Source organism: Rhincodon typus, chromosome 29, assembly GCF_021869965.1.
Source record: "Rhincodon typus isolate 14 chromosome 29, sRhiTyp1.1, whole genome shotgun sequence".
Lineage (NCBI taxonomy): Eukaryota > Metazoa > Chordata > Chondrichthyes > Orectolobiformes > Rhincodontidae > Rhincodon > Rhincodon typus.
This window is the reverse complement of record NC_063360.1, coordinates 34,255,664-34,266,114: the sequence shown is the minus strand read 5'-3', so window position 1 is coordinate 34,266,114 and position 10,451 is coordinate 34,255,664.

The window sequence follows — 10,451 nt, the reverse complement described above, 5'->3', positions numbered from 1 at the left end:
ATGCACACTCTCTCTCACACACACACAAACACACACTCTCTCTCTCTTTCACACACAAAAACACACACACATACACACACACACACACATACGCTGTCTCTCTCTACCTCACACACACACTTTGCAGAACTCTGCTCACTCAAATTCAACTCTCGGCCAGAACTGCAGGGGAGCAGGGAGACCTTGGCAATGTGCCAAACCAAAGATCTCATTGCACCAGGTACATCGGAAATTCAGATTAGAGTTTTTATTTGCATTGGAAGCTAGCCTTTTATTCACAAGGTGAATGGTGTTTGTTTGTTTCTGAGTCAGCTGGGAAAAACTCATTGCATGGGCGAGTTTCATGAATGAGTTTCATTTGCTCTCATAACTCTTTAAGGGACAAGTATAATATTGTACAAAAAAAGGTTGCATTTTCATAGCACCCTCACAAAACTGAGGACATTGCAAGGATCTCACAAAGTCAGTTTGAAGTCTAGTTGCTGTTACATAAACAATGCACACAGTAAACATTCCCAAATAACTAACAAGTTGAATAACCACCTATAAAGGCAGTGTGAGGGATGTAACCGATATACCTCCCCCACCCCTTTTTAATTGTGCTGGGGGAGTGTTTTGTTCGATCTGAACAGGGAGACTTCTTACCCAGACAATGGGACCTCTGACTGTGCTGCACCCCCTCAGCAGGGCTTGAACCCACAGCTTCCTAATTCAGAGGTGAGTGTACTAATAGTCAGGCCAAGCTAATCACTGGGGAAGCAAACAGATTTCTTCCACAGGTTTCACTCTCCATTTTGCTCCATACTCAACAGATCAAAGGCTGTTTGGCTGAAAATGTCATTCTGCAGACATGGCTATCAGTTAAGGGAGATGAAACACAAAATATAATTAGCCAAAGCCTCGTATGGCCCTCGATCCAGCAACTAAGATACATGTGGAGATAGGAAGAGGCCATTCAACCCCTCAAGCCTATTCTACCACTTAATTAGAGGTTTATAAAATCATGAGAGGTGTAGATTGAGTTAATAGTAGGTGTCTTTCTCTAGGATGGGGGCTTCAAGACTAGGGGGAATATTTTTAAGGTGAGAGGAGAGAGATTTAACAAAAATATGAGGGATAAACCTTTTACACAGGGGGTGGTTTGTGCATGGAATAAACTTCCTGAGGAAGTGGTGGACATGGGTACAATAACAATATTTAAAAGACATTTGGATAAGGACATGAATAGGAAAAGTTTGGAGGGATATGGGCCAGGAACAGGCAGGTGGGACTAGCTTAGTTTGGGATTATGTTCAGCATGGACTGGTTGGACCAAAGGGTCTGTTTCTGTGCTGTATGACTCTGACTTTATGACTCATCTGCACCTCAAACTCCATTTAGCTGCTTTCAACACACATCCCTGACCAAATAAAATTCAGCTTCAGCTTCAAATTCAAACGTGAGTAAGTTTCATCTGCACAAAGTCTTGTTCAAAGTATATCTGGAGTAACTGCATTCAGATTGGGGCAACACACCTCAGGAATAATGTATCAGCTTTAGGGATGAAAGGATTAAATTGTGAGGATAGCCTGCACAGATTTGGACCATATTCCCTTACGTTTTGAAGGTTCAAAGCTGACGTAGGAAGATATGAACAAAAGCAGGCCACTTGGCCCTGCCTTTCAATAAGATCATGGCTGCTCTGATTTTAACCTCAACTCTAACTTCCTGTATATCGCCCGATAATCTTTCATCGCCATGGTAATCAAGAATCTATCTAAGTCTGTCTTAAAGATATTTAAAGATTCTACGTCAGATTTAAATCTGAGGTTTTTTTGTGTGTTAAGCAAGGGTATTAAGGGATATGGACTAAAGGCAGCTAAATGGAATTAGGCCATAGAGCAGCCATGATCTCATTGAATGGTGCAACAGGTTTGAGAGGCCGAATGGCCTAATCCTGTCCCTATGTTCCGATTATCCACTGCCTTTTGAGGAATAGAATTCCAAAGACTCACAACCTTCCAGGAAAAAATAAATCCCAATCTCTGAATTAAATCGAAGTTCCCTTATTTTAAAACTCTCACCGCAAGTTTTAGATCCTCCCACAAGAGAAAACAACTTTTCACATCCACTTGGTCACATCCCCTCAGAATCTTATACATTGTAGTCAAGTCACCTTTGACTGTTCTAAACTCCACAGGTCTGACCTAGCTGAAGTTTTCACAAATACAAAGAGTTGACAGACCAGATACAGACACCTTCCTTTCATGGGATAATACAGACAGGAATGACTGTAATCTTTAAAAAAGGGTAGTGGATAATCCAAACATAGGAACAGGAGTAGGCCATTCAGCCCCTCAAGCCTGTTCTACTGTTCAATGAGATCACAGTTGACCTGTGGCCTTACTCAATATGCCTGACTTTGGCCCATATCCCTTAACACTTTTGCCTAATTCCCTTAAAAAAGAGAACATTTTAAGAATAATTGGGAAAGACTTTCTCATATAAAGGAAATCTGAAACTTTCTTAATTGAAATTGTCAAGGCTGAGACTGATAGATGTTTGTTGGACAAGGATATCAAAGGAAAAGGAACAGACAGAGGCAAAGGAAGTTGTGATACAGATCATCAAGGCCTAATTGTGAGGCAGAACAGGCTCAAGGGACCGAATGGTCTCCATGTTCCTTTCCATTATTCCCGCAGTGTAGGAATGGAGAAAAACATAAGCGAACAATAGACTGTTAGTGTCAGGTAAATACAAAGAGTGGCTTGTGTTGACACTGTCAGCATTCCCTCAGTGTAGGGGAGAAACATTGTCCTATTCATTTCCAAAACACACAGCCCTTCTCAATCTGGGTATTGTGCAGAAAGGTCAGAAAGTTCCATCTAGTCCCCATTTATTATGTGTTTTTATGGTTACTCTTCATTGCAAATTGCCAACTCCTGGATATTACACTGCGCATTCCTGTACCCCAGCAGAGAATCATAGGCCCAGTTTTTCAATGGGTCTCCCATTCAGCCAATAATTTAAAGAAGCCAGAGTTTTTAAACAGAAAATTAAACAGAGTCTATTGCACAGATCCAATCAAATCAATCCTTTCAACTGCTCCATGTCAGTGCCTCTACTCCACATGAATCTCTTTATTTTGTTTCACTATGCAGCATGTGGGAGGTAAGGGTCACTGCTGGTGTCCCCTCTGACTTCTTGCACCCAACTCCAGGTCCTCACAAACCGCGTTAGGGAACTGGAGCTGGAGCTGGATGAACTCCGGATCATTCAGGAGGCTGAGGGGGTGATAGAAAGGAGTTATAGTGAGATAGTCACACCTAAGTTACAGGAAAAAGGTAGCTGGGTGACTGTCAGGAGAGGGAAAGGGAATAGGCAGACAGTGCAGGAATCCCCTGTGGCCGTTCCCCTCAATAATAAATATACCGTTTTGGATACTGTTGGTAGGGGGGGACCTACCAGGGGAAAGCCATAGCGGCCAGGCCTCTGGCACTAAGCCTGGCTCTGTGGCTCAGAAGGGACGAGGGGAGAATAGGAGAGTGATAGTGATAGGAGATTCAATGGTTAGGGGAACAGACAGGAGATTCTGTGGTACCGAGCAAGACTCCCGGATGGTATGTTGCCTCTCAGATGCCAGGGTCAGGGATGTCTCGGACTGAGTCTACAGGATTCTTAAGGGGAAGGGAGAGCAGCCAGAAGTCGTGGTACACATTGGTACCAGTGACATAACTAGGAAAAGGAATGAGGAACCTGAAAAGTGAATATAGGGAGTTAGGTTGGAAGCTAAAAGGCAGGATGAGCAGAGTAGTAATCTCAGGATTATTACCGGTGCCACGGGCTAGTGAGGCTAGGAATAGAGAGCGAGTGCAGCTGAACACGAGGCTACAGAGCTGGTGTAGGAGGGAGGGCTTCAGATATGTGTATCATTGGGATACCTTCTCGGGAAGGTGGGACCTGTACAAGGACGGGTTGCACCTGAACTGGAAGGGCACCAATATCTTGGCCGGGAGGTTTGCTGGAGCTCTTCGTGAGGGTTTAAACTAGTTTGGCAGGGAAATGGGAACCGGAGCTACAGATCAGAGGATGGGGTAGCCAGTGTACAGACAGATAGAGCAAGCAGAGAATCTACGAGGAAGGATAAGCAGTTGATAGGCAAAGTTGCAGTCAGTGCAATGGGTTGGGGTGTGTCTACTTCAATGCAAGAAGTGTCAGGAATAAGGGTGATGAGCTTAGAGCATGGATCAGTACTTGGAAATACGATATTGTGGTCATTACAGAGACTTCGATAACACAGGGGCATGAATGGTTGTTGGATGTTCCGTGGTTTAGATGTTTCAAAAGAAATAGGGAGGGAGGTAAAAGAGGTGGGGGAGTTGCATTGGTAATCAGGGATGGTATCACAGCTGCAGAAAGGGAGGTCGTGGAGGAGGGTTTGTCTACTGAGTCAGTATGGGTGGAAGTCAAAACAGGAAAGGAGCAGTCACTTTATTGGGAGTTTTCTATAGTCCCCCCAGTAGCAACAGAGACACTGAGGAACAGATTGGGAGGCAGATTTTGGAAAGGTGCAGAAGTAATGGGGTTGTTGTCATTGGTGACTTCAACTTTCCAAATATAGACTAGAACCTTTTAAGTGCAAGTAGTTTGGATGGAGCAGATTTTGTCAGGTGTGTCCAGGAAGGATTTCTGACTCAATATGTAGATAGGCCGACTAGAGGGGAGGCCATATTGGATTTGGTGCTTGGCAATGAACCAGGCCAGGTGTCAGATCTCTTGCTGGGAGAGCATTTCGGTGATAGTGATCACAACTCCCTGACATTTACTATAGTCATGGAGAGGGATAGGGGCAGACAATATGGGAAAGTATTTAATTGGGAGAGGGGAATTACAATGCTATTAGGCAGGAACTGTGGAGCATAAATTGGGAACAGATGTTCTCAGGGAAATGCACGACAGAAATGTGGAGGCTATTTAGGGAGACTTGCTACGAGTACTGGATAGGTTTGTCCCACTGAGGAAGGGAAGGGATGGTAAGGTGAAGGATCCTTGGATGACAAGACATGTGGAACATGTCGAGAGGAAGAAGGAAGCTTACTTAAGGTTGAGGAAGCAAGGATCAGACAGGGCTCTCAAGGATTACAAGGTAGCCAGGAAGGAACTGAAGAATGGACTTAGGAGAGCTAGAAGGGGGCATGAAAAAGCCTTGGCTGGTAGGATTAAGGAAAACGCCAAGGCGTTCTATACTTATGTGAGGAACAAGAGGATGGCCAGGGTGAGGGAAGGGCTGATCAGGGATAGTGGAGCACACTTGTGCCTGGAGTCGGAGGAGGTAGGGGAGGTCCTTAATGAATACTTTGCTTCAGTATTCACCAGTGAGAGGGACCTTGACGTTTGTGAGGACAGCGTGAAACAGGCAGATATACTCGAACAGGTTGATGTTAGGAAGGAGGATGTGCTAGAAATTTTGAAAAACATGAGGATAGATAAGTCCCCTGGGCCAGACAAGATATACCCAAGGATACTACGGGAAGCGAGGGAAGAGATTGCTGTCCCTTTGGCAATGATCTTTGCGTCCTCACTGTCCACTGGAGTAGTACCAGATGATTGGAGGGTGGCAAACGTCATTCCTTTGTTCAAGAAAGAAAATATGGATAACCTTAGGAATTACAGACCCGTCAGTCTTACTTCTGAGGTGAGCAAGTTATTGGAGAGGATTCTGAGAGATAGTATTTATGGTTATTTGGAAAAACATAGTTTGATTAGAGATGGTCAGCTTGGCTTTGTGAGGGGCAGGTCATGCCTCACAAGCCTTATTGTATTCTTTGAGGATGTGACAAAACACATTTATGAAGGTAGAGTAGTGGATGTGATGTATATGGATTTTAGCAAGGCATTTGATAAGGTTCCCCATGGTAGGCTCATTCAGAAAGTAAAGAGGCATGGGATTCAGGGAAATTTGGCTGTCTGGATACAGAATTGACTTTCCAATAGAAGACAGAGAGTGGTAGTAGATGGAAAGTATTCAGCCTGGAGCTCGGTGACCAGTGGTGTTCCGCAGGGATCTGTTCTGGGACCTCTGCCCTTTGTGATCTTTATAAATGACTTGGATGAGGAAGTGGAAGGGTGGGTTAGTAAGTTTGCCGATGACACGAAGACTGGTGGAGTTGTGGAGGGCTGTTGTAGGTTGCAACGGGACATTGACAGGATGCAGAGCTGGGCAAAGAAGTGGCAGATGGGATTCAACCCAGAAAAGTGTGAAGTGATTAATTTTGGAAGGTCGAATTTGAATGCAGAATACAGGGTTAATGGCAGGATTCTTGGCAGCGTGGAAGAACAGAGGGATCTTGGGGTCCACATCCACAGATCCCTCAAAATTGCCACCCAAGTTGATAGGGTTGTAAAGAAGGTGTATGGTGTGTTGGTTTTCATTGGCAGGGGGATTGAGTTTAAGAGCTACGAGGTTATGCTGCAGCTCTATAAAACCCTGGTTAGACCACACTTGGAATATTGTGTTCAGTTTCGGTCGCCTCATTATAGGAAGGACGTGGAAGCTTTAGAGAGATGGTGCAGAGGAGATTTACCAGGATGCTGCCTGGACTGGAGGGCAGGTCTTATGAGGAAAGGTTGAGGGAGCTAGGGCTTTTCTCATTGGAGCAAAGAAGGATGAGAGGTGACTTGATAGAGGTTTACAAGATGATGCGAGGCGTAGATAGAGTGGATAGTCACAGACTTTTTCCCAGGGCGGAATTATTATGAGGGGACATAATTTTAAGGTGATTGGAGGAAGGTATAGGGGAGATGTCAGAGGTAGGCTCTTTACACAGAGTGTGGTGGGCGTGTGGAATGCGCCGTCGGCAGTGGTACTGGAGTCAGATACATTAGGGACATTTAAGCGACTCTTGGATAGGCACATGGGGGATAGTAAAATGAAGGATATGCAGGTTAGTTTTATCATAGAGTAGGATAATAGGTCAGCAGAACATCGTGGGCCGAAGGGCCTGTACTGTGCTGTTCTGTTCTATGTTCTATGTTCTATCTCAGCACAGCCGCCTATTCCTTTCTCCCTGCGTACTGCCCCCTCAATTACTCCATGTAGTAATGAGTGCCTTTCTGGGAAGGACCTCTCAGTTGCATTCTTAGACAAAAATAGAAATTGCTGGAAAAGTTTAGCAGGTCTGGCAAAATCTGTGGAGAGAAATCAGAGATAACATTTCGGGTCGAGTGACCCTTCTTCAGAACACCAGTATTTCCTTAGATAAGGTGACCAAACCAGTTCACTGTATTACAGCCTGTGCCTACTACACTTTTAGCAAGGGTTCCCTATTTTCTCTAGGTTGCTTAACAAACCAGTTAGTTTAAGGCCAATAGTGTTGGCCTTTCTAGTGATGTCCCATGAAAGAATAAAAAAAACCAGCATCATTTTAAAACTCCAATTGTGTTGGAGTTTTCACAGTGTAGTCTCAGAGAATCTTTGTTTGGGCTCTCACATCAGAATCCAAATCAGTTCCAGTGTAGAAGCAAAGTGGGATTTCTCTGTAAGTGCAAATTTATAAATCTGTTGACGATACTGGAACAAATTTTGGATTATTAATAGAAAAGACATACTTTAAATGCAGAAGTCTGACAAATAATGGGAAGAAAAGGGTTTGCCCACAAGATACTAGAAGAGGATGAGAGGGATCTATTAGAATGATACCAGGATGTATGATTACATACAGAGACCAGAGGAGCTGCAGTTGTTCCATCTAAATCAGAAAGTGTTAAGGGGAGATTTAACAGAACTTTTCAAAATACTGAGGAATTTTGATAAAGTGAAGAGGGGGAGACTATTTCCATGGGCAGATATGTCCATAGCCAGAAGGCAAAGTCTAAAGGTAACTGATAAAATAGTAAGGAGTGAATCACAGAACTGATACAGAGCTGAAGAAGGCTTTTTGGCCCACTGGGTCATCACCAGCTCTCTGAACGAGTTTTATCACTTAGTGCCATTCTCCGGCCTTTCCCTGTAACCCTACACGTCGTTTCTATTTCAATAGCCATCCAGTGTCCTCTTGAATGCTTCATTTAAACTTGCCTCCACCAGACTTCCATGCTCTAACTACTTGCTATGCTAAAAAAGTATTTTCTCTCTTCATATTTACTGCTTTTGCAAATATTTTTAAATCTCTGCCTTCTCATTCTCGATCTTTTTACAAGGGGAAGAAATTTCTCCACACCCACTCTGTCCTGCACCTTCAAGATTTGGAAAATTTCTTTCAAATCTCAGCCTTCTCCCCAAGGAAAACAGTCCCTAACTTCTCCAATCTATCCTCATAACTGGAGTTTCTCATTCCTGGAATTATCCTGCTCAACCTCTTCTGCACTCAGTCCAATACTTTCATATCTTTTCTAAAGTGTGGCACACAGAACTATACTTAATACTTCAGCTAAGTCTAACTAGTGTCGAATACATGTTCAGAATAACTTCCTGCTCCTCTATTTTACGTCCCTACTCATAGAGTCATAGAGATATACAGCACAGAAACAGACCCTTCGGCCCAACTTATCCATGCCGACCAGATATCCTTAATTAATCTAGTACCATTTGCCAGCATTTGGACCAAATCCCTCTAAATGCCTCCTATTCATATACCCATCCAGAAGCCTTTTAAATGTTGTAATTGTACCAGCCTCCACCACTTCCTCTGGCAGCTCATTCCATACACGCACCATCCTCTGCAAGAAAAAATTGCCCTTTAGGTCCCTTTTATATCTTTACCCTCTCACCTTAAACCTATGCCTGTCTGGGTTTGGACTCCCCTACCCTAGGGACAAGACCTTGTCGATTCACCCTATCCATACCCCTCATGATTTTCTAAACCTCTATAAGGTCACCCCTCAGCCTCCGACACTCCAGGGAAAATAGCCCCAGCCTATTCAGCCTCTCCCTAAAGCTCAAACCCTCCAACCCTGGCAACATCCTTGTAAATCTTTTCTGAACCACTCATGAAGCTTAGAATATTGTATGCTTTATCAACAACTGTCTTCACCTGTCCTCCCACCTTTAACTACTTATACCTATACCGTGTCTGCTTGGGTTTCCTCCAGGTGCTCTGGTTTCCTCTGACAGTCTAAAGATGTGCAGGTTAAGTGGCTTGGCCATGCTAAATAGCCCATAGTGTCCAGGCTAGGTGCATTAGCCATGGGAAATGCAGGGTTACAGGGATAGGGTAGGGGATGGGTCTGGGTGGGATGCTCTTCGGAGGGTCAGTGCAGACTTGATGGGCCAAATGGCCTGCTTCCACACTGTAACGATTCTATGGTTCTCTGATTCTATACCTTTACACCTCAAGTATCTCTGTTCAGAGGTGTCAATAACCAGGGTCATGGATTTAAGTTAAGGGGCAGGAGGTTTAGAGAAGATTTGAGAAATTTTTTTTACCCTGAAAGTGATATCTGTAATTCTGCCGGAAAGGATAGTGGCAGTGGGAACCCTCACTTAAGAAATATTTAGCTGAACACTTGAAACACTACAGCATATAGGGCTACAAAACAAGTGTTGGAAAATGGGATTAGAGTAGAATAGAATCCGTACAGTGTGGGAAAAAAGCCTTTTGGCCCAATGAGTCCACACCAACCCAGACGCATCCCTCCACTCTATCCCTGTAACCTCTACCAAAAGGAAAAGTTTTTTCCTATCGGCCCTATCAAAGCTCCTCATGATTTTGTCCACCTCAATTAGGTTACCCCTCAGCCTTCTCTGCTCTAAGGAAAGCAACCCCAGCCTGTCTAGTCTCTCTTCATAGCTGAAATGCTACAGCACAGGCAACATTCTGGCACAGGAACAGAGGTACTTGGAGGTGTATAGGTAAAGAATCAGAGAACCATAGAATCGTTACAATGTGGAAGCAGGCCATTTGGCCCGTCAAGTCCACACTGACCCTCCGAAGAGCATCCCACCCAGACCCACCCCCTACCCTAACCCTGTAACCCCTGCACTTCCCATGGCTAATGCACCTAACCAACACAACGCTGAACACAATGGGTAATTTAGCACAGCCAAGCCACCTAACTTGCACATCTTTGGATGTAGATAACACAGCGTGGAGCTGGAGGAACACAGCAGGCCAGGCAGCATCAGAGGAGCAGGAAAGCTGACGTTTCGGGTCGGGACCCTTCTTCATAAGGGTCATTTTCTAAAGAAGGATCCCAACCCAAAACATCAGCTTTCCTGCTCCACTGATGCTGCCTGGCCTGCTGTGTTCCTCCAGCTCCACACTGTGTTATCTCCGAATCCAGCAAAGGCAGTTCTTACTATCTCTTTGGATGTAGATAGCTGCTTGATGAACAGTGGGGAGATGATGAGCTGAAGGGCCTATTTCTATCCTGTAAAACTCTACATACACTCTTTGAAAGCACTGCCCTTTGTTTTATACTTTTTCTTCACGTTCTTTCTGCCAAAATATATCACTGCACACTTCTCCGCATTG